The sequence below is a fragment of the Arvicola amphibius genome, chromosome 3 (genome assembly GCF_903992535.2).
Source record: "Arvicola amphibius chromosome 3, mArvAmp1.2, whole genome shotgun sequence".
NCBI classification, from domain to species: Eukaryota; Metazoa; Chordata; class Mammalia; order Rodentia; family Cricetidae; genus Arvicola; species Arvicola amphibius.
In genome coordinates, this window is record NC_052049.1 from 43796435 (window position 1) to 43819118 (window position 22684).

A 22684-nucleotide genomic window follows, 5' to 3' on the forward strand; every position below is an offset into this window, starting at 1 on the left:
TGCCCCATAACAGCCACACTTTTCTGTCATCCTCATGACTTGACTAACTTAATTCCAGTCAAGAAAGTATCTCATTATTGAAAGGATGCCATTTCCATAATTCGATTACAAAAGATCCTGGCTTACGACTTGGTACCAGACTTTGCTTCATTGGCTTAGATGAAGCAACTTAATACTCAGATGCTCCCAAAAAGGAAATCAGAGGAACCTCCACATAGTAGTGGAAAGAAACTGGGGCCCCTTCCAATAGAAGTCACTGAATCCTGTTCTGGGATAGATGAGCTTAGTAGTCCATTCTTCTCCAGTGAGGGTTCCTGGAGAGAATGCAGTCTTTGCCAACACTTTGATTATAACATCATCAGAAGAACATAGTTAGTCATAGCTGGGCTCACAGAAACTGGGTTAGCAAATGTGTGCTAGATTATTTGCTCTGTGGAAATTTGTTATGCAGCAATTGATAACTAATACAGCCACCAATTGAGCACATGAGCAAGTTGGCATCCATAGAGATCAGGTGGCTAAAAAACAAGTGAGTCCACATTCGTGCACATGGCTAGCTGGCTAAAGACATCTCAGTTTGTGCATTATATCACACTTCTAGCTTGAGGCACTCTTTGGAATGTTCAGTAGTAGTTCTCTACAACCATGTCGTACAATATGTTCGCAAATGGAATCCATTAGTATGAACATTTTTTAAAGCAACTTTGCACACAATTGCTTTATATCACAACTCCTATTTCTATTTAGGTAAGACAAAAACTACATATTCTCACATTTAAAAACTTATAAAATACTAAATCCCACTATTATTCAATCACAATAAAGAAAAGAATCCATAATCTTGGTTTTCAACCTTCTCAGAAACGGTCCTATACTCCAAACTGAACCATAAAATATTAATATATAATTATTCTTTCATGAACAGCACTCTTCCTTAGTTTTTTCAAATCACTAGAATGTTTTCAGTAATAATATCTGACATCAAATGGGTCCTCCACTTACTTTAATTGTAATCTTTTAAGGAGGAATTTACAGTTAGGACATTTGAGTTCATTTTACAGCAGTCATGATTATTTGTATTAAATCATCCACACTTTTCCTTTGTTTTCTTGGACACTGAAACTAATGTCAAACTTAAAATATAATGGGGCTTGATTTAGAAAACAATTTTTCCCCTCGAGAAATGTCTTGTTCTTCAGTTTTGTAACCTTCACTCCAACCCTTTCTCAAACTATCGTATAAACATCTAAGTTAGCTAAGATAGTAGCAGTAACAGGAAAAGTAAATAAACTAAAGTGACTTATTCAGTAAAAAGGGCTTTGGAATTTAATAGAAAGAACAGGAGTTCTAGAATAAAACAGACTGGAGTTAAGGTCTTGTTTATCACTAGATACAGTATCTGGTACATGGGCACTCAATAAATTAGATGTCTTTCTCTTTCCCTCCTCATTATCTTTTAAACCTCCTATGCTCAGAGATCAAACTTAACACTCTGTATTAGTGCTCAGTTGGCCGAGCTCAACTAAATTATAAGAAGCATATCTAATCATTCCTAGTCATACACAGTACAAGTGAATTGTGTTAATTAACCTACTTTCTGACACCTGTTGGGAAAGCTAATATAGATGCCAGAATAAAGTATATATAGGAAAAAATAGTTTCCAAAGTTCAACTAACACTAAAATGCCAGATAGTTGCATGAATAAACCTAGCCAGTTGTGTAAGAGCAACAGCACCATTATGTTGTGAAAACACAAAGGCTTGTTACTCCTGGTTTGACTTCAAGTTACAAAACCTCCCTGGATCTGTTTTCTCAACTATAAAATTGAGACAATAATATCTACCTTACAAACACATTTTGAGAGAACAAATTCAATTGCACCTGATAGCATTACTATGTACATCACATGAGTGGCTAAATAAAAGTTATCCTTCTCCTCTTACTATACATTACTTTTCAGAGCTTTTCCTTTAAAACTAATTTCATATTCCTTCTTCCCTGAAAATGTGGAATAGTAGGAAATCATAGAGCCAATATGGAAGCTGTCTTTTAGAGCAGAGTGAAGAACCTAGGCTATGATAATTATACTTATAACTTTTAATTTTGAAGAGATAAGTAAAATGTCCAGTTCACTTTGACTTTTGTATATGATTTTTATTCATAGTATAAATGTACCAGCTGGCAAAATTGAAGAATAATTTAACTGCTCTAATGGATCAAAGCTATACTAGTTATGTAGAAGAAATAAGACCAGACAACTTGTACTACACTGATTCCCTCCGTAGTCTGCCCTAGTAAAGCGCACTAGCTTCTCAGAAGCCTAGTCCTTGATTGTTCTTTATGGTCTGACTTCCCACTCAAGTGATGTACAAGCAGCTATCGTAGCAATCTCCTCTCGTTAACTGTTATTATGAAGCTAGAGAACATGGTTAACATCTTTCTCAACATTTTTCATCCACTTTAATCTGGTTATTTATTTTAAGGCTGATTTGGTCTCCATGGAAAATACAACAAAATCCTAAACCCTTCAGGTCCTTTAAATTTGTACATGAATAACTTTTCATTCCATCTTCCAGAACTTTCTCTCAACAAATATTTGGTAACTACTGTATTTAAAAACACAGTTGGGCTCTTAGTATAAAAAAGTTTGATTATCTACAAACTTTGTAAGATTAGTCACCAAAAAAGTATAACTAAATGCATAGTTTACTCAAAACTCATCTTTTGAGAAAAGAAAAAATTCAAATTGCCCTGAGTTACAGACTTAGAATGTTGCCTTTTAATAATATTTTTCCTTTAAAAAAAGGTTTTTCTTTCTTGATATTAGTGTAAAATATTAATAACAACTTCAATTTTCTTTTTCTAACTGTGAAAAAATATCTACATCTTCTTTTTTCTCTCCCTTCCCACTAGTTCCAAATATGCTACTAACTTTCCTTACTATGACAACTCAATTCTTCTGACACCAAGATCACAGACAGCAAGATTTGGCACCAGACGCACCCTAAGCCACTAATAGCTGCTTTTGGTTGCTAAGGAAATGAAGAGGAAGTAGTAAGAACAGACAAGAATAGAGATTAATTTGCAGGTCTTAGACCTAACTAAAAATTATCTACAATATTTCAGATCTTAATGATTAGAAGAAGATTTTCCTCTGGGGAATCACAAAAATACTGATACAACCACACAGAATAATCTGCTGCCATTTGTGGCAAATGAATGATTTGCTGATTTGTTTGAAATCAACTTATATACAGCATTCTTCAAAAATATCACTAATGCTCACATTTAAGCACAAAATTAATATAAACAAGACTTCACTACCACTTTGGTGAAAATAATTATCTTCAAATTAATTTTCTTAGTTGCCTTCAAATGCACAAGTTTACATTGCCCTTCTTCCCCTGTCATGGATTTTAAGGCTGCCAATTCACCACTAAATGTTTCAGTCTGATCAATATAAGCTTAAGAAAAGAAAATGAAAAAAGAAAAGAGAAATAAATAGCTTTAAAAAAACCTCTGAATATAAGAGTAAACTGAAAATTATATTCAGTGTATTTTTAAAACTTCCAAGCAATGGTTTATCGTTGTCCTGCTCCCCCGCCCCGGCTTTGCACACCCTCATCACCCCCCTTCCCATTCCACTTCATCCAGACAGAGGGTAACAGTCTGAGCTGCCCTGGTTGAGTTGATCCTAAAGTTAACATTCAGCAGCCCATTTCCAGACAGCAGCGCTAAATCTATTTGGATAAAACGCGTGTGACCCAGACAGTTGGCATTTGGCCCAAACGCGTTGCACCAGCAGCTCAAATAAAAACAAGAGTAAGAAACTTACTCTCTTGTTCCCTCTCAGTGTGCTTTCTTGCTCTGGCTTGCTTTCTTTGCCCCTAGCACAAGTGGAAAACTTATCAAAGGCAGAAATTAGGGCACATATTGTCAGAAAGATTTTCCAATACTTCCTCCAACACTCTTATTCGCTCTCCCCAATCCCTAAACTTTAGTCTCATATACCATATATACAGACATACCCTGATAAACAAGGCTCCAGGGGGTTGAGTCTAGCATGGCCCAAGTGGGCAAAAGTAAATCAAAACCACACGCTTTCATCTCTGATTAGCCTATTAAGAGCTTAACATATCCTAGAGCATCAGTGCTACAGCCAGCACACTTCTGCTGGCCTGAGAGCCCAAGCATGAAATATGCACTTGTCTGAATACTAAAGACACTGACATGAAACGGATTTGCAGAAGGCAATTGCAGAAATCTGGAAATCGAGTAAAAACACACATCATCCACCACTATTCGGTGATTAGTTAAAAGACCACGATGCTCATAATCAATTTCATTTCACACAACATGCAAATTCATACAATGAGTGCATATTTTTCACATCATAAAATACCTGTAAGCCCTGGAAGTCTCTATCCGCGAGTAGTCTAGAGTTTAAAAGATTTCTGCCTGTAAAATGAGTTTAGTCAAACTCACTCTTTGCCATAAAGCATGCGTGCACACACACACACACACACACACACACACACACACACACACACAGAGAGAGAGAGAGAGAGAGAGAGAGAAACTGAGATCTAAGCATTATTCGTAAGACAAGCAAAGCACAATTTTTTAAAGATTTAATTGAATATTGTGAAGTCTTCCTTACCGTTTTCATCTTCAAATTCTGATAAAAAGTATATTTCAAACAATAGAGATTGTACTGGACGACTCACGTACTCCCTCCTCTTTCTCTCTTTTTTCGTTTTGCCCCCCTTTGCAAAGCCACACCAGCCAGTTATTCTGCAGCCAGAATAAAACCCTATAGTCTCGCTAACCGGAGCTTTAGAGAACAGACTGCCGATTTGGCAGTTAAAAAAAAAAAAATTAAGAAAAAAAAATGCTTTCAATACATCCAAGGCTATCAACCTGAGACGTGCTTTGCAAACCCCTCTCTCTCCCTCCCCCCGCCCACCCACCCCCCAAAAAAGAAAGGAAAAAAAGAAAGAAAAGCAGAGGGGAAAGGCTTATTTGGGGTGGAAGTGTTGCCCTCTCTTCCTGGACAGCTTAGTGCCTTTGCTATGCAAATAACATGTGCAGAGCATCAAAAGGTATCAGGAGAGAGAAGACAAGAGGAGCAGGAAGGGCAGGAAAAGTTTTGTTGAAGTAGCCCTCGAGCTCACTGCCGGCCCCCAGCCAACTTCAATTGCAGCAGAAGAAAATTTTGGCAGCTTTCCTCAGAGGCAGAACAAACTGACGTCAGTCTGCAGATGTGCCTGGGCTGCGTCGGGTGCGCATGTGTCCTGGGTCGTCACGTGGAGGGGGAGGGGAAGTAGAGGTACAATCGGGGTATCCAACTACCAGCCATTCAGAAGGGCTTAGACAATGTCAACTTTTCCGCCCTGTGAATGAGAGAAACTCTGGCCCCCTAACCTCTCCCCTAATCCACTCCGCCTCCTTCCTCCTCCTCTAACCTCTTTCAGAGCCTTGTCTGGTTTGTTAGCACTGTTTCTTGGAAAAGGGAAAGAGGGGTAGAGGAGTTGGGGGACTTGAGATATACTAATGTCAGTGTTAGAATTTTTGGTGTCATTCTTTTTTTAATACGTACAATAAAAGCGTTTAAAAGTTGCTCATAAAACTTCTCATATAAGGAGTCGAATCAGTGGAGCAGGCAAATTTCAAGATTTGAAAGTAACATGTGTACAAAACGCCTGTGTGTTGAATACATACTTCAACAAGTGAGATTTCCAGCAAAAGGACGAAAGCTAAACAAAACTGAGCCCTGCACATTTTCCATGTGATTATCGACTTCAGGCTATGCGGAGATTTAAAAGGAAGGGGGGGGGGGAGAGTTTGCATTATTTCCAGATGAGAGACTGGATGGTGTTTTAAACTACAACGGGGAAGCAACAAGTGAGATGTGGTTTTTAGCAGTACATTGAATGAAACTTCAATGACTGCTCAAAAAATAATAATAATAGTAGTAATTCCGACATCAGCGCCCTAAAACGGTAAGAGGGAGGGGGTCGACGACACAGGAGCCCTGCTGAGATCTCAGGATAAACAAACAAAACCTTAGAACTGGTTCTTCCAGCTTTCCAATCCCACCTCCCCCTCCACACCAGCTGCCAGTCCAGGCTTTAAGGGTAAAATACCACAAGAACGTAACACTTTCACTTTCATTTGCTGGGAAAAAGCCCCTGACATTAAACTGTAGAAAAATGCCCCTTCCCCGTCCTAAGCAAGTAAACAATGTCTGGAGCAAATATCAGAAGCAGGAAAAAAAATCGAAAATAGCTGAGGACAAACGTTGCCTTTCAACGGTGTAATCTGCTCCATCATTTATCTGTCTGACGGTGGAGTGTGGAGTTGGAAGCTGTTTAATGGTTGCTAGGGTTGGGGGAGGGGAAAATAAGCCTTGAAATTCCAGTCTTTAATTAACATCAAGTCAATTCCCAAAATTCAGAACCAGAAAACTGAATTGGACCTAAGGGAGGAGAATAAGGACTTTCTAAATACCAGTTCTTAAACTTCTAGCATCTGCTAACATTGTTGTCCGTTTAATTTTATTCTTTCCTATACCACAGGTGGTAGGTGTAATTGTCCTGAAAAACCTATGCCTAAAAAAGGCATAGGTCAGACTGGGAGTGTGGAGCAATACATTTACTTTAACACTTCCGCAAGGAGTAGAAGGCAAAAGCATTTGTTCTGTTAATAGCTCACATTTTGAACTGAATCTGTACTATCTGAAATGTGTTCTGGGGTTGGTACTGACAGTTTTAAATATAGACAATTCATTGAGCTGCGTGTGTGTAAAATGCATTGAGACTGCTAGACCTCACAGCAATATTAGCAAACACCAAAAAATAATTGAGCACATAAAATTATCGGTCAAATATGTATTCAACTTCCCTTAATGTCACAAACACTGGTATAAGATGGATACAGACAGCACAGAGAAGCAGTCAAGGTGTCACTACTGACCACCTACTTCATCTGCCTGGAAAGCATTTGCTCTGTTAAGCTAGGCTGCCCTAAGAAGGAGCTGCAGTGTAAAGCAGCTTTTTCAGTAAGAAGTGGACTTGGACTAATTACTTATTCAAAGAGTGCCATCCTGTGTCTAAACAGAGTAATGAAAATTTTCTAATTGCCCTTGCCACCACCAAATGCTGGAACTAAGACAATAATAAAAAGAACTGTGAAATTATTGGTGTGAAAAATGCAGTGTCTGTTAAAGTTTATATATATTTTATATATATTTTATTACAAAAATATCAAACATAAGGAAAACATAGTGCAATAATCCCCAACATAGCCTTCATCAAGTTGTAACAAGCATTGACTGAAGTACAAGTCATCTTATTTAGCCAATATTCTCATTATTATTCTAATCCAATGGATCAATTTTATTGATCTTTATTGAGCTCTACATTTTTCTCTACTCCCCTCCCTTCATTTCCCCTCACCCCTTCAACCCTCCCCAAAGTCCCCATGCTCCCAATTTACTCAGGAGATCTTGTCTTTTTCTACTTCCCATGTAGTTAAATCTGTGTAAGTCTCTCGGTTTGTGGTTTGTAGGCTGGTTTTCTTTGCTTTATGTTTAAAAACCACCTATGAGTGAGTACATGTGATAATTTTCTTTCTGTGGCTGGGTTACCTCACTCAAAATAATGTTTTCTAGCTCCATCCATTTTCCTGCAAAATTCAAGATGTCATTATTTTTTAATGCTGTGTAGTACTCCATTGTGTAAATGTACCACATTTTCCTTATCCATTATTCAGTCGAGGGGCATTTAGGTTGTTTCCAGGTTCTGGCTATGACAAACAGTCCTGCTATGAACATAGTTGAGGACATGTCCTTGTGGCACAATTGAGCATCCTTTGGATATATACCCAAAAGTGGTATTACTGGGTCTTGAGGAAGGTTGTTTCCTAATTTTCTGAGATATTACCACACTGACATCCAAAGGGTCTGTACCAGCTTGCATTCCCACCAGCAATGCAGAAGTGTTCCCTTTTCCCCACAACCTCTCCAGCATAAGTTGTCATCAGTGTTTTTGATCTTGGCCATTCTACCAGGTGTAAGATGAAATCTCAGAGTTGTTTTGATTTGCAATTCTCTGATGACCAAGGATGTTGAACATTTCCTTCAGTGTCTTTCAGCCATTTTAGATTCCTCTGTTGAGGTCTGTACTCCATTTTTTAATTGGATTAGGGGTTCTTTTGATGACCAATTTTTTTAGTTCTTTGTATATTTTGGAAATCAGACCTCAGTCTGATTGGGGTTATTGAAGATCTTTTCCCACTCTGTAGGCTCTCATTTTTTGTTGTTGACCATATCCAGAAGCTTTTCAGTTTCTTCAATTTCTTTCTTCAAAGATTTAAAGTTCTTGTCATACAAGTCTCCTACTTGTTTAGTTAGAGTTACTCTGAGATACTTTATGTTATTTGTGGCTATTGTGAAGGGTGTTGATTCTCTGATTTCTTCCCCAGCCCTTTTATCATCTGTGGACAGCAGGGCTACTGATTTTTTTTGAGTTAATCTTGTATCCTGCTACATTACTGAAAGTGTTTATGAACTGTAGAAGTTCCTTGGTAGAATTTTTGGGATTGCTTATATAAACTATCATATCATCAGCAAACAGTGAGAGTTTTACTTGTTCTTTTCCAATTTGTATCCCTTGATCTCCTTTTGGTGTCTTATTGCTCTACCTAGGACCTCAAGAACTATATTGAATAGATATGGAGAGAGTGGACAACCTTGTCTTGTTCCTGATTTCAGTGGAATCGCTGGGAGTTCTCTCCAGTTAGTTTGATGTTGGCTGTTGGCTTGCTGTATATTGCGTTTATTATCTTTAGGTATGTTTCTTGTATCCCTGCTCTCTCCAAGACCTTTATCATGAAGGGATGTTGTATTTTGTTAAAAGCTTTTTCAGCATCTAATGAGATGATCATGTGGTTTTTATTTTTCAGCTTGTTTATATGGTGGATTATGTTAACATGTTGAACCATCCCTGCATCTCTGGGATGAACCCAACTTGATCATAGTGGATGATGGTTCGGATGTGTTCTTGGATTCGATTTGCCAATATTTTATTTAATGTTTTTGCACCACTGTTAATGAGATTGGTCTCTAATTCTACCTTTTAGTAATGTAGTTGTGTGGTTTAGGTATCAGGGTAATTGTAGCCTCATAAAAAGGGTTTGTCATTGTTCCTTTTGTTTCTATTGTGTGGAATAATTTGAGGAGTTCTGGTATTAGTTCTTTGAAAGTCTTGTAGAATTCTGAGCTGAAACAATCTGGTCCTGGGCTTTTTTTTGTTTGGGAGACTTTTCATGACTGCTTCTATTTCTTTAGCAGTTATAGGTCTGTTTAATTTGCTTATCTGGTCTTAATTTTGGTTATATTTATCCGGAAAGTTGTCCATTTTCTTTAAGTTTTCCAATTTTGTGGAATACAGATTTTCAAAATATGACCTGATGATTCTCTGTATTTCCTGCAAGTCTGTTGTTATGTTCCGTTTCATTTCTGATTTTGTTAATTTGGATATTCTCTCTCTGCCTTTTGGTTAGTTTGGATAAAGGTTTGTCTATTTTGTTGATTTTCTCAGAGAACCAACTCTTTGTCTCATTGATTCTTTGTATTGTTTTCTTTGTTTCTATTTTGTTGATTTCATCTCTCAATTTGGTTATTTCCTGTCATCTAATTCTCTTAGGTGAGTTTGCTTCTTTTTGTTCTAAAGATTTCAAATGTTTTGTTTATTCACTAGTGAAGAAGAGGCTAGAACTACTGAACAAAGAAGTATTGAAATTCCCCAAGACCAAATTCTTGGAGATTATGCTGATGTACAATGACACCCTGGCTCTGTGCCATACTGCAGCTTTGAATGCTTGAGACAGAACTGAAGAAGTCAGAAAGAGAAATAAGTCATTTACTAAAATTATACTGGGCCCCAAAGAAACCTTCAATGATTTTTTTAACAAAGATTGACATCAGCAATAAAGAGAAAAATACGAAATTCATAAGCTAGGCAAATAGTAATGGAATCTTTGGCTTTGAAAATGCTAATTCACGATACAAAGGGGTAATAAGGCCTTTAAATGTAACACGAATAATAAAAACCCAGAAACAGTTATGGGGGTTCAACCAAAAAACCAGAAAGGCAAAGCAGCCTAGCAACTAGAGAAGTCTTAACTCTACCAAGACTGGTCAACTGCAGACTAAGCAGACTAAAGCTTTCTTTCCTCCAACTTTTTATTCTCTCTAGTGCTGGCATTAAGGGTATATGATTTCCTAGGACTGTGATTAAAGGTGTGAGGCATCACCACCTGGATTTGTTTTTGCATTGATCTTGTGCAGCCCAGAATAAGGGTGGCCTTTAACTCAGAGACCCATCAGACTTTGTTTCCCAAATCCTGGGATAAAACATGTAAGCCACTACTGCATGACCTCTAGTGGCTTACCTTTGCCCTTCCAATCTTTTGTCAAAAAAGGGCAAGTTTTATTTATTAAAACATAAATAAGATATCACTATACTTAAAGGCAAGATCACCACCCATAGAGGAATGGATCTGAGATAATCAATATTGAATTTCATAACCATGATGATGCTTGGATAGAAGAGGTGACTTCCAGAGGCATAAAGAAAAATCAAAATGTTAGGTATGTTGTGAGATTTCTATCCTGCCTAATTCCCACAGTTTTTAAGTCATAAAAAAAATCAAAAAGAGGTATACATGATTGGCTTAGTATCTCAGGATTCTGATTAACTCTTGTAACATATTAGCCCATTATTCTTGTCTATTTTAGCCACGTGGCTCAGTACCTTATTCAGCAACAAAGTCACATCTTGCTTCCTCTGTGTCTTGGTCACAAATGCAGACTGCAAAATCCTCTTCCCAGAATTCTCCTGTTCTCATTGCCCCACCTCTACTTCCTGCATGGTCGCCCCACCTATACTTCCTGCCTGGCTACTGACCAATCAGCATTTTATTGAACAAGTACAAGAAACAAATGTTTATAGGGCAAAACCATTGTCCCACAGCAATCCCCCAACTTTTTTAAGAGCAAGAACTCCCATCCGTCAACAGAATGGTGCCCAACGTGTGGACAACTATATCCATGTAAAACCTGAGAGAGCTTAAAATGTAATTCTAGACAAAAAAATAATAAAGCATGGCTTATTAATAGCAGTACTTTCTTGAGTGAAATCTGCTTGCTAGAGGTAAGTGCTCTCATTTAAGAGAGGCTTCCTGATTCAGCTTTAGCTGCAAAAACTTTGCAACCCTTTTAAGAGGCTCTGCGAAAGAACAATTAAATGGTGTTTATGAATAGCCCAAAGCATGCTTGTTCTTGGCTGCATGGACCTTGAAACGTCATAGAGTTGTGGCAATAAACATGGCTCTGGCCAATACCTCCATCATGAGGATGGACTCTCAGAAAGCTAAGGAATAGGCTGGATCCAGCCATCAAAGCCATGGCTTTAATCCTAGCCATATGGCTTAGCAAATTAAAGACTTGTGTCGTCAGAAAAATAGGATACAGTAAAGATGGCTTCAGAGGGAAAAAAGCCTATAAACAACTTACAGTGTGTTTAAAAAAATATGTAACCTTTAAAAAAAGGTTAAAGTTCTTTAAATAAAAAAGAAAGGAAGAGAGTAGTGAGGTGTGGTTGCACATACCTTTAATCCCAGCACTTGGGAGGCAGAGGTAGGCAGATCTCTGTGAGTTCAAGGACAGCCTGGTTTACAGAGTAAGTTCCAGGACAGAAAAACATACACAGAGAAACCCTGTCTCAAAAAGCAAAAAATTAAAAAAAAGAAAGAAAAATAGAGGTTAAAAGAAAGCCATGTAAAATACAAAGAGAGTCTGGATAATGTATGTTATTATGCTCTTTGAATTATTTGAATATTGAGGAAGGAGCAACACCTGCTAAAAGATATTTGCTTATAAATGCTACAGAATTAATCCAAGATAGGTATTTTGAAAATACCTTGACTTTAAAATTGAAGTCAAAAGGTATATTACTTTGAAGAGGTTTTGCTTTTGTTTCCACAGGATGAGAGGCTGTGGATTCACTCTGAGTTAAGAAAAATCAGATTTGATCAAGGAAGACCACCTGAGAAACCTCCGGTAGGAACAGATGGCCCAGATGTCTGAGTTATACATCCAGAACAGATTCAAAACTGCTGCCTGAGATGATCAAGCCTTACAGGATACTCCAGTCATGACTTGATCGTAATTCTAAATTTTCTTTGGGTCCCCATAAGATAATCACCACCCCCAACCAACAGGAAGTAGCCTGGAAAACTATGCCCACATTCCCAAAAAATGGACTATGGATATTTTCCTTTGTTTAGAATGTTGGTTACAAGTTGTTATGGATAATGGTCGGGAGAAAAGCTAAACAATGGATATTAGATTCAGAGTTCTTGTTTTTAATATAAAGAGGGGGAATGCTGTGGGACAATGGTCTGTACCCTGTCACTTATATTTTGAATAAATGCTGATTAGCCAGTAGCCAGGCAGGAAGTAGAGGCAGGGAAACCAGGCAGGAAATAGAGGCAGGACAAGGAGATCAGTCTCCAGTCATGACCCAGCCAAAGAAGAAACAAGATGTAACAGCCTCCCCCAAAATGGTACCAAGCCACATAGCTAACAGACAAAAATAATGGACTAAGAATTAATTAAAAAGAAAAGCCTGACCAACTAGGCCAGTCATTTTGATTAATGTAGACCTCTGTGTGTTTATTTGGGACTAAACAGCTGTGGGACGTGGAGCAACAGAAGCCTCAGTATACCCAGGTGTTATAATCCCAAAAACAAGGTCAACTAAAATAAAGGATTGTAGGCAGGGCTTTCCTAGAAACAATGCTTTTTTTTTTCCAAAGAATAATATAAACAGAATGCCCTCCCTTCTGGAGTATGTAGAAGATGTGGCTAAGGTTGATATTGTACCAATGAATATAGATGAGCAAGGGTCAGACAAGGTAACCCTTTGCCTTTGGGAAATGCCTTGGTGGATGGCTATCACAGGTCTCCATGTCAAATTTGGTTCAGCTGTTCCCTGCCACCGTGAGGTAAACTCCTTCCCAGAGCAATTAAAGGATCTAATACCTATTGTAAAAAAAAAAGAGAAAGAGAGAGAGAAAGAAAAGAAACATACTTCTCGATAGAACAACTTTAGGAGATAAAACAAAAATTTCAGGAGAAACCATAAAGCAAATATTATAATGTTTAGATTTGAACAAGAAAGACTTCTTGGTTAGAAGAGGTAGTTCATCAAACACTGACTGTTCAATCTAAACTGACTTATATGACTAATAAATGCTTTTCATTTGGGTCAGATACAACCTGTCAAAAGGGAACCTCTCCAAAGTTAGGGTTTGGGCAGGGTTTTGTTTTTGTCTTTCTAGGAAAAGGAAGACGTCCAACCAAGTAATCTGAAAAACACTGAACAAAATGAGAATTCTTAAGAAAAAGGAAGAGTCATCCACAGAATATTTCCTAAGAGTAAATTGGCCTATTGGTATATCACATCTTCGACTGCATAAAATTACATAAATCTTCCAAAATGTTTGTTTCTGCAGTTCTCCACAAACACATAATGCAAATGGTCTTTTATGTAATCTCAGTTCAATTAAAAATTAAAGCTGGCATTGGAGATCGAGTGTGACTCTCTCCTCTAAATGCAAGCATGCTTGTTAAAGGAAAACCAAAAATCTCTGACTCATGTCAGAGCTTTCCTGGTATGGAAAAGAAGAAAAACCAAAATTAGGGACTATTCTATTGTCATTAATCTCATAATCCTCTGGGTTTTTATTTATTTATTTTTTTTTTACTCTTTAAAGCTTTCCTTAAGGTATAAATATAATCTCAAAATTTATAAGATTAATTTTTATACTCTGGAGATACATAATAAATATTAATCTTTTAACCTCTTTGAGATCTGCTGCATATGTCATTTAAAATGTTTAAGTTTTCTGCAGTGAACTATAACCATGCCTAACAGCAACCACTGAAGTCTCCAAAAGAAGGATGGGGCCCCAAAATGACAACTCCATTGGGATCACAGGAATGCCACTAAGCTAACAAACATCACCCAAAGACTGTCCTTGAACTACAAACTGCTCAGGAAAATTTCAAGGTGGCTAGCTGGAATGATCCAGCTTCATAGACTGCTCTAGCCAGGACTTGAGATTAAGCCCTGCATTTTCTGATTATGCAGAGACTGGATAACAGATGACACAGCAAGGTCGCCCAGGATTTGATAATGATCCCAATTTTTTTCAGGGTCCCCTAAACATGCCATTGCTTCCATACATTCCCAAGAGGTGGGGTGGGCAGTTTCTGGTCAATCAGTGCATTATAGATATTTGTCATCATTTATGGGGAATGGTTACAAGTTGTTATTGATAATGGTCAGGAAAAGAACTAAATCATTAGATTCAGTAATCTTGATCTGAAAAGACAAAAGGGAGAGATATAGATATGATAGGATAATATGGTACATTACTGAATCTACTTTTTAAAAAAAAAGTAAATACTAGTCTTAAATATTTTACATTGATATGGATTTTTGAATATTAATACAAATTTGAGGTTATTTTTAATAGAACATACTGTAAATACATTTATATTTTTGTTCAAGATATTCTACCTATATAGGTTATTTAACAATGTAATGCAAATTTCTAGTCCTGGAAAGTTATTATTACAAACTATTTAGGATAATAAATGCAAAATAGTAGTTACTCACCTATTACAATCAAACTTATAGTCATATTAGGTATGTTTTCTAGATCAGACTGACATATATTTTAGACTGGTGATCTTCAAACACTTCAGAGATCTACAGAATATGGAATTTAATATGTTTTAATTTTATGACAATGAGACTTGTCTGCTCCTAGCAGCATCAATCTACTTCAGAGGTGATGATTGGGTATCAAAGAAAAATCCATACAGAGTTTACTTTCTTTGTGGCAAAATTTAGCCATTGGGCAAGAAAGTGTCCTTGCCTCAACTGCTGACCATATGCTATATAAATTGGGCAAGGACCCAAAAGAAAGTGACTGCAGAACTCTAGCAAGATAAGGTAGGACAACCCTTAAGAAAATTCTGCTTCACACAAAAGTTTGACTAATATTCTAGACCAGTAAGCCAAAGATGGATGCAACAGTATTACATGGAAACCCTTAGCTTCTGTCTAGGCAGCCAGATGCTTCTATCACTTCTCAGTTTTTGGAAGTTGCTTGCTTGTATTTCCTGTTTACTCAGGTAATATTATTTCCTTCTTGGGTCTCTGATGGAGTAGAAGACGAGAAACTCACAAAAAATGGCCCCTTGCAAAAAAAAAAAAAAAAACAACAACAACAACAACAAAGTCTCTAAAGTTAGGAATCAAAAAGATAGTTTGGGGTTGTTTAATACAAAGTAAGAAAGAAGCTGAATTAGGTATAACCCTTTAAACTCAAAGATAGGATAATGGAGTATTTTCTCTGAATTTGACAAATGCAATAGTCGGGACATTGTTAATGTAATTCTTGACTGTATATAATATATATATATATATAACTTATATAATTTTTCTGTTAATTAGAACCTTCTCTACTTAGACAAAAATGGAGAAATGTGTGATATTTGTTGATGTTCTGACAAATAAAGCTTGTCTGGAGATCAGAGGATAAAGCTAGCCACTAGTTATAGAGGTCAGGAGGTCTGTACAGACAAGAGACAGGAAGTGATAAGGCTGAGCAGAGAGGAAGTGATAAGGAGTGGGTGGAGACAGGATATCGGGCCTTTTGGTCAGAGATTTCAGAGGTAAGAAGGTTCTGTGGCTGCTGTTCTGCTTCTCTGATCTTTTAGCACTTACTCATATATCTGACTCCAGGTTTTTAATTGATAAGACTAATTAGGATCACACTTCAACCTAACAAGGCAAACACCATATCCTGAAGCTCTATGTCCTTCCTTGGGGGTTTGTACTAAAATTGATTAGGCGCGAAAGGACTTAGCTATGTTTTTCCAACTCTACCGCATACAATGCACACAGCATCTTTTGCTGGCTGTACTCTTTCCCCTTCAGACATTCCATGATCACATCTCCAACATCCTGGTAGGGAGTGCAAGGGGTAGCATTCCTCTATTACAATTTTGCTTCACTCTTACCAAACAGCTTCTCAGAACTTTCTTTCAGGAACTCTGATTCTGCTACACACTGCCTGGCTTCATTTCCTCATGATCCCCTCAATCTTGCATCATTCATGTTTACTGTGGTGCTTTCAACGAGAAATGCCCCCCCCATAGGCTCAGGTATTTGAACACGTGCTCTCTAGTTGGTAGAACTGTTTAGAGAAGGTTCAGGAGGTATGGCCTTTCTAGAAGTATGTCACAAGGGTGGAATAGCCTGGCCTCTTGGACCACATTCTCCTTGGTTAGCAATCATTTTTTTAGGAGCAAATGGGTTTGCATCTTCACTAGATAGGAGTGCACAGTGGAAAAGATTGCACCCTCAAAGTACCTCTTATTAGGCCACAGCAGTACAGATTTTTCTTTGGGGTTGTGCTGGTTAGTTCTGTCAACTTGACACAAGGTATAGTCATCAGAGAGGAAGAAGCCTCAATTGAGAAAATGTCTTCCTAAGATCAGGCTGTATGGAATTCTGTAAGGACATTCTTCTTAGTGATTGATGGGGAGAGCCCAGCCTATTGTTGGTGGTGCCTAGGCTGATGGTCCTAGGTCCTATAAGAAGGATAAGTAAGCCATGGGAAGCAAGGCAATAAGCAGCATGGCTCCATGGCCTCTTTGAGCTGGACCTCCACCATACATACTTCTTGTCTTCCAAGCTACCAAAAGAATAGTCTAATAAGCAGTTCTTCAAGCATACTTGAGTTTGTCTGATCAAAATTCCACCAGCACATTCCTCCCACAAAACAGTATAAAAAGTCAAGAACCATATGGTAATATTTATCACAGTAACAGTCCTCTCCCAATACTAATTTGTCTTTTTGAGCTCCTGTGAAAACACACTCTGAAAACACAAGAGAATTTTCCTCCCAATTTAAGAAAGTCCATGACTGTGTAGAAGTCACAGCAGCATGAGCTTGAGGAAGCAATTTAAACTAGATCCAGTCAAGAAATAGAGATGAGTCCTTAAGCTCAGTATAGTCCCTTTTTTCCCCTTACATTTTATTTCTGTATTGGAGAGCATGCATGTGACATAACATAAACATTGTAGTCAGAGAAAAGTTCTCAGAAACTGGCTCTCTTCTTCTACCAAGTGGGTCCAAGAATCAAACTCAGGTCCTCAGATTTGACGTCAGCACTTTTACCCACTGATCCATTTCATTGCCCTCATTCCCTCCTTTGTGTATGTTATTGGATTCCTTCTAAGGCAATGCTACTCCCCATAGTGGTCCTCAAGTATCAGGATACTCCCGACAGGAATACATACCATAGGTGGTTCTAGATCTCCAGGCCATTAAAATTAACCATCACATTACATATCTCATTTTCCTTTTGGAGTGTTGATACAAGTTTTCCAGTTTTAAAATTCTAAGTGTTCACTAGTGGTATACAGGAAATTTAACATTGAACACTAGGAAATTGTGTGCTTTAACAACTTTACTAAAAATGAGCTGCTGTTCAAGTTTTTCCCCTTGATTCCTAGGATATTTGTCTTATTGCATTAGGCATGATGCTAAATCAGGATAATAGGGGACACCTTTGCTTAGCTCTGTAACTAGAGGAAAACATCTACATTTCCACTATTAACTATATAGGATTTTGAAGATATTCTTTCTCAAGGCTAAGAAGATACCTTACTGTTCTTGGGAGGCCAGAAGGTGTCAGTTCCTCTGGATATAGATTTATAGGTAGCTGTGAGCCACTCAACATGGACTGGGAACTGAACATGAATCCCCTAGAAAAACAGGAAGCACTCTTAATTACCAAATCAACTCTCTAGACCCCCAAATTGCAATTTGCTATTAAATCTTATCACAGATGACAAAATTGTTTTCTGTATTTTTTTGTGTGACTATAAGACTCGTTTGCCTTACTTTTGTGGTGATTGACTGAAGAAGTTTGGTCCAGATTTTTGTTCTCATTAAGTTATAAACAGACATACAAAGCAAGTAAAAGTTTTATTCATAGAGAAAGTCATTGAGAAAGCAAAACTTGGTACACTGGGAGAAATGCCGGCAATCACCTTGTGATGGTAGTCGGGGAGTCATTTTTATGAGCTCAGAGTTGTTGATAAGAGCAGATCATATGCTTCTGTCTCTTCTAATAATTATGAACAAAGGCAGAGAATCATGTCTTGGGGACATGCATATTATTCACTGTAACTTGACATGCAATTGCAGTCAATTTTCCCTTACGAACTGAATGTCACCAGTAGAAGGTCACAAAATTGTTATTAAGCAGGAACTTTAAACACTGAACATGCTAAGGTCTTTTGTAGCTGACCAACTACATGCATAGATGTATCTCTAAAACTTTTTAGCCCAAGATATTTCCTTAAGTTATTTTTCTCAGATATCTTGCCAATAACTGAGGCATAAACAGAAAATTAAGTCAACTTCAAGTAAAACAATGGAGTAAGAATTCTTTTTTATTATTTTAATGGCATTTCTTTTGTGGAGAGCAGTCTTTGAGGACTTTGTTAGCCTTTTCTGGTGATTTGTTTCTCAAACAGAAAACAATTTTTTTAATAACCCTTTTTATGATCTTTTATTGTATAATAGTGACAATTTATTTTTTCATTTTTTGACCTATATATTTTCTCCACTCCCCTCCCTTCCTACCCTTACTCCTTCTGCACTCAACCATGAACCCCATGCTCCTAATTTACTCATATCTTGTCTTTTTCTACTTCCCATGTAGATTAGAACCATGTATGTCTCTTTTAGGGTCCTCTTTGTTATGTACGTTCTCTGGGATTGTGACTGGTAGGCTGGGTTTCCTTTATGTCCAAAAGTAACTCATGAGTACATAGTATGTCTGTCTTTCTCACTCTGGATCACCTCACTCAATGTTTTCTAGATCCATTCATTTGCCCACAAATTTCAAGTTATTATTTTTCCCCACTGTGTAACTGTAACGTATCTTTTTTATCCATTCTTAGGTAGAAGGGCATTTAGCATGCTTCAAGGTTTGGGCTGGGCTATTGTTGAGCACATAGCCTTGTGGTATGATTGAGCATTGGTATTGCTGGGTCTTGAAGCAGGTTGTTTTCTAATTTTCTGAGAAATCACCATACTGATTTTCAAAGCGGCTGTACAACTGTGCACTCCCACCAGCAATGGAGGAGTGTTCCCTTTATCCCACAACCTCTCTGGCACAAGTAGTCATCAGTGTTTTCAATCTTGGCCATTCTTACAGGTGTAAGATAGAATCTCAGAGTTGTTTTGATTTGCATTTCACTGATAGTTAAGGATGTTCAGCATTTCCTTAAATGTAATGTCTTTCAGTGATTTTAGAATCATCTGTTGAGAGTTCTGTTTAGGACTGTACCCCATTTTTGTTATTTTGACAACCAATTTTTTAAGTTCTTTATATATTTATAGACCTGACCTCTGTCCAGTGTGGGAATGATTGGTGAAGAACTTTCCCATCCTGTAGGCTGCCATTTTATCTTATTGACCTTGTCCTTTTCTTTACAGAGGCTTCTTAGATTCAGGAGGTCCCATTTATTAGTTGTTGCTCTCAGTATCTGTGCTACTAGGGTTATATTTAGGAAGTGGTCTCCTGTGCCAATGTGTTCAAGTGTACTTCCCACTTTCTCTTCTATGAGGTTCAGTGTGGTTGGTTTTATGTTGAGGTCTTTGATCTATTTGGACTTGAGCTTGGTGCACGGTGATGGCCATTAATCTATTTTCATTCTTCAACATGTTGGCACCCAGTTATGCCAGCACCATTTGTTGAATATGTTTTTTTTTTCCATTTTATATTTTTTGCTTCTTTGTCAAAAATCAGGTGTTCATAGGTGTATAGATTGATATCCGGGTCTTTGATTTGGTTCTATTGGACCTCTTGTCTGTTTTTATGCCAATACCATGATGTTTTCGTTCTACTACAGTAGCTCTGTAGTAGAGTTTGAAGTCAGGGATTGGGATGCTTCTAGAAGTTCCTTTATTGTACAAGATTGTTTTGGCTATCCTGAGTGTTTTGCTTTTCCATATGAAATTGAGTACTGTTCTTTCAAGGTCTGTGAAGAATTTTGCTGGGATTTTGATGGGCATTGCATTGACTATGTGTTGAATGTAATGGCATTTCAACTGTATTTTGATAAATAGAGACTGCCTGAAGATCCGAGAATAAAACAGTCCTACTAGTCAGCCTTATAGACCAAGTATGGTAACACACACCTTCAATCCCAGTTGCCACAATGACATGCGCCTTTAATCTCAGTAGTCACACTAGTTGCCATAGAAATAGGGTGGTGCATGCCTTTAATCCCAGCCCTAGAGAGGAATAAAAAAACGGGGCAAGACAGCTATCAGACACAGTCTCATTCTGAGATTCTAGGAGGCAGGATCGCCATTTAATACTGAGCTCAAGGTAAGAGTCAGTGGTTGACTGTTTTGCTTTTCAAATCTTCAGAATGAACCCCAATTTCTGACTCTGGGCCTTCATTTAATCATGCTTCAGATTAGTTTTGCTAAACCTGCTGTTTTTACTATGTTAATTCTACCTACCCAAGAGCTTGGGAGATCTTTCCACATTTTGGTGTCTTCTTCAATTTCTTTAGTCAAAGACCTAAAGGTGTTGTCATAAAAGTCTTTCATTTGTTTGATTGGAGTTATGGAGTGAGAAATCTTAATATAGGAGCATATCAAATAAAATATAACAATCAACATTATTTCTTATTTCCTGAGGCTTAATTTCGAACCAGATAGATTGTGGCACACTAAAACAAATTTCTTTGTAATTATCATTTATAGGGAAAATATTCCTAACCCCAAAATATTGGTATTCCTAACCAGAAATAATCGGGATTCAGATTATAGATTAAGAATCATCCAGTAAATTCTATGCAAATATTCCATAGAAAAAATAATATTTCTCAATCCCAGCACTACAAAACCAACAATTTTCAAATCTGAAACACACCTGGTCTCAATGTTTCAAATACAGAATACCCAATCTGTATCATATCTGAGTCAATGAAATACAAAATTCTATATATACACACACTTTTTGCTGGTTTGGGGGTTTTGGAAACAGTTTATCTATGTAGCTTTACCTGACCTGGAAGTTGCTCTCTAGACAAGGTGACTTTAAACTCACAGAGATCTGACTGCCTATTCATCTCAAGTGCTGGGGTATCTTACTTATTTTTAAAAGGAGAAAAAAAATAAACAAGTAAAGTGTGACTTACAATGAGTAGAAAGCAGACAAAAGCACACATAAGCTCTGAGAAAATATGATACTAAGTAAGTTTAGAATTCACTAGTTTAGCATCTATATAATCCTGAGTCTTTAGAATATCTTAGCTGAGAAAACTTTTATATGTTTATAAAAATATATCACACCATCAATAGTTATATTTTTAAAAATAAATATAGAATATTCAGTTTTAATGATGAGAATCAAGAGCAAATTAAAGTAAGTTATCTAGCACATAACACTTAATTAAAATAATTTTCAGGGCTGAAGATGTAGTTTTGTTGATAGAGTGCTTGCTTAGCATGAATGAGACCCTGAGCTCAGACCAAAGCATAACACACCTGCTGTCCAGGTAATTAGGAAGCTGGAGGGTTAGCAAACTTGAGGACAGTACAGGAGACCTACCTCAAGGAAGAAAACAAACAAAAACCTCAAGCTAGTTTTAAATATTAGTTGTTTGTTCTGTTATTTTGAGACAAGTCTTTTTATATAACACTGACAGTCCTGAAACTCATTTTGTAGACCAGGCTGGCCTGAAACTCACAGCAATCCTTCTGCCTCTAGCTCTCAGGAGCTAGGATTAAAGACATGTACAACCATGTCCACCTAAACATTAGCCTTTTATTATTTCAACTTATAACACATCTAGAAATAAAACCCTATCCATAAACTTGATATGCAAATATACAATTTACTATATTAGATTGCTTACTTAATATGCATAATGTCCTGAGTTTAATCCCCAGCACAAGAAAAAAGCTCAATTAAATAACTAAATAATTGTTAAATAATAAGTAATTAAATAAATACGATTAAATAACAGAAGGAACTCAAAAAACTTGAACAATACTAAAACAAGTTTAAAAATAAAAATGTTACATTAGCAAAACCACGAATTTTGTTTTATTTTGTTGGTTTTTTTTCTTCAGATATACACATCCATAAGAATTTCCCAAAGAATATTGAAGGAGATAAGGTACATTAAATGCTTCAAAAGTCTAGAATGTTTTTACTTACATTCTAACACATAGTTTAAAATTTCAACAAATTGAGTGAACTGAAAAGGCGTGTACAAAGGCAGTATAAGTGATTTCACAAAACAAAGAAGGTAGTGAAGGCTTATAATGGCAGTCCGTCCTCAACATGCTCAATGCCAGTTGTGATACACGAGTCCCTATTTCTAAATATAAAAGGAAGATGGACTGTGGCTTTGATTTGCAAATAATATTCTTTACTTAAATAGTCCTGGGTTTGCTTTATCCATGGATGACAAGAATCCATACTGTGTGAAAACAAAC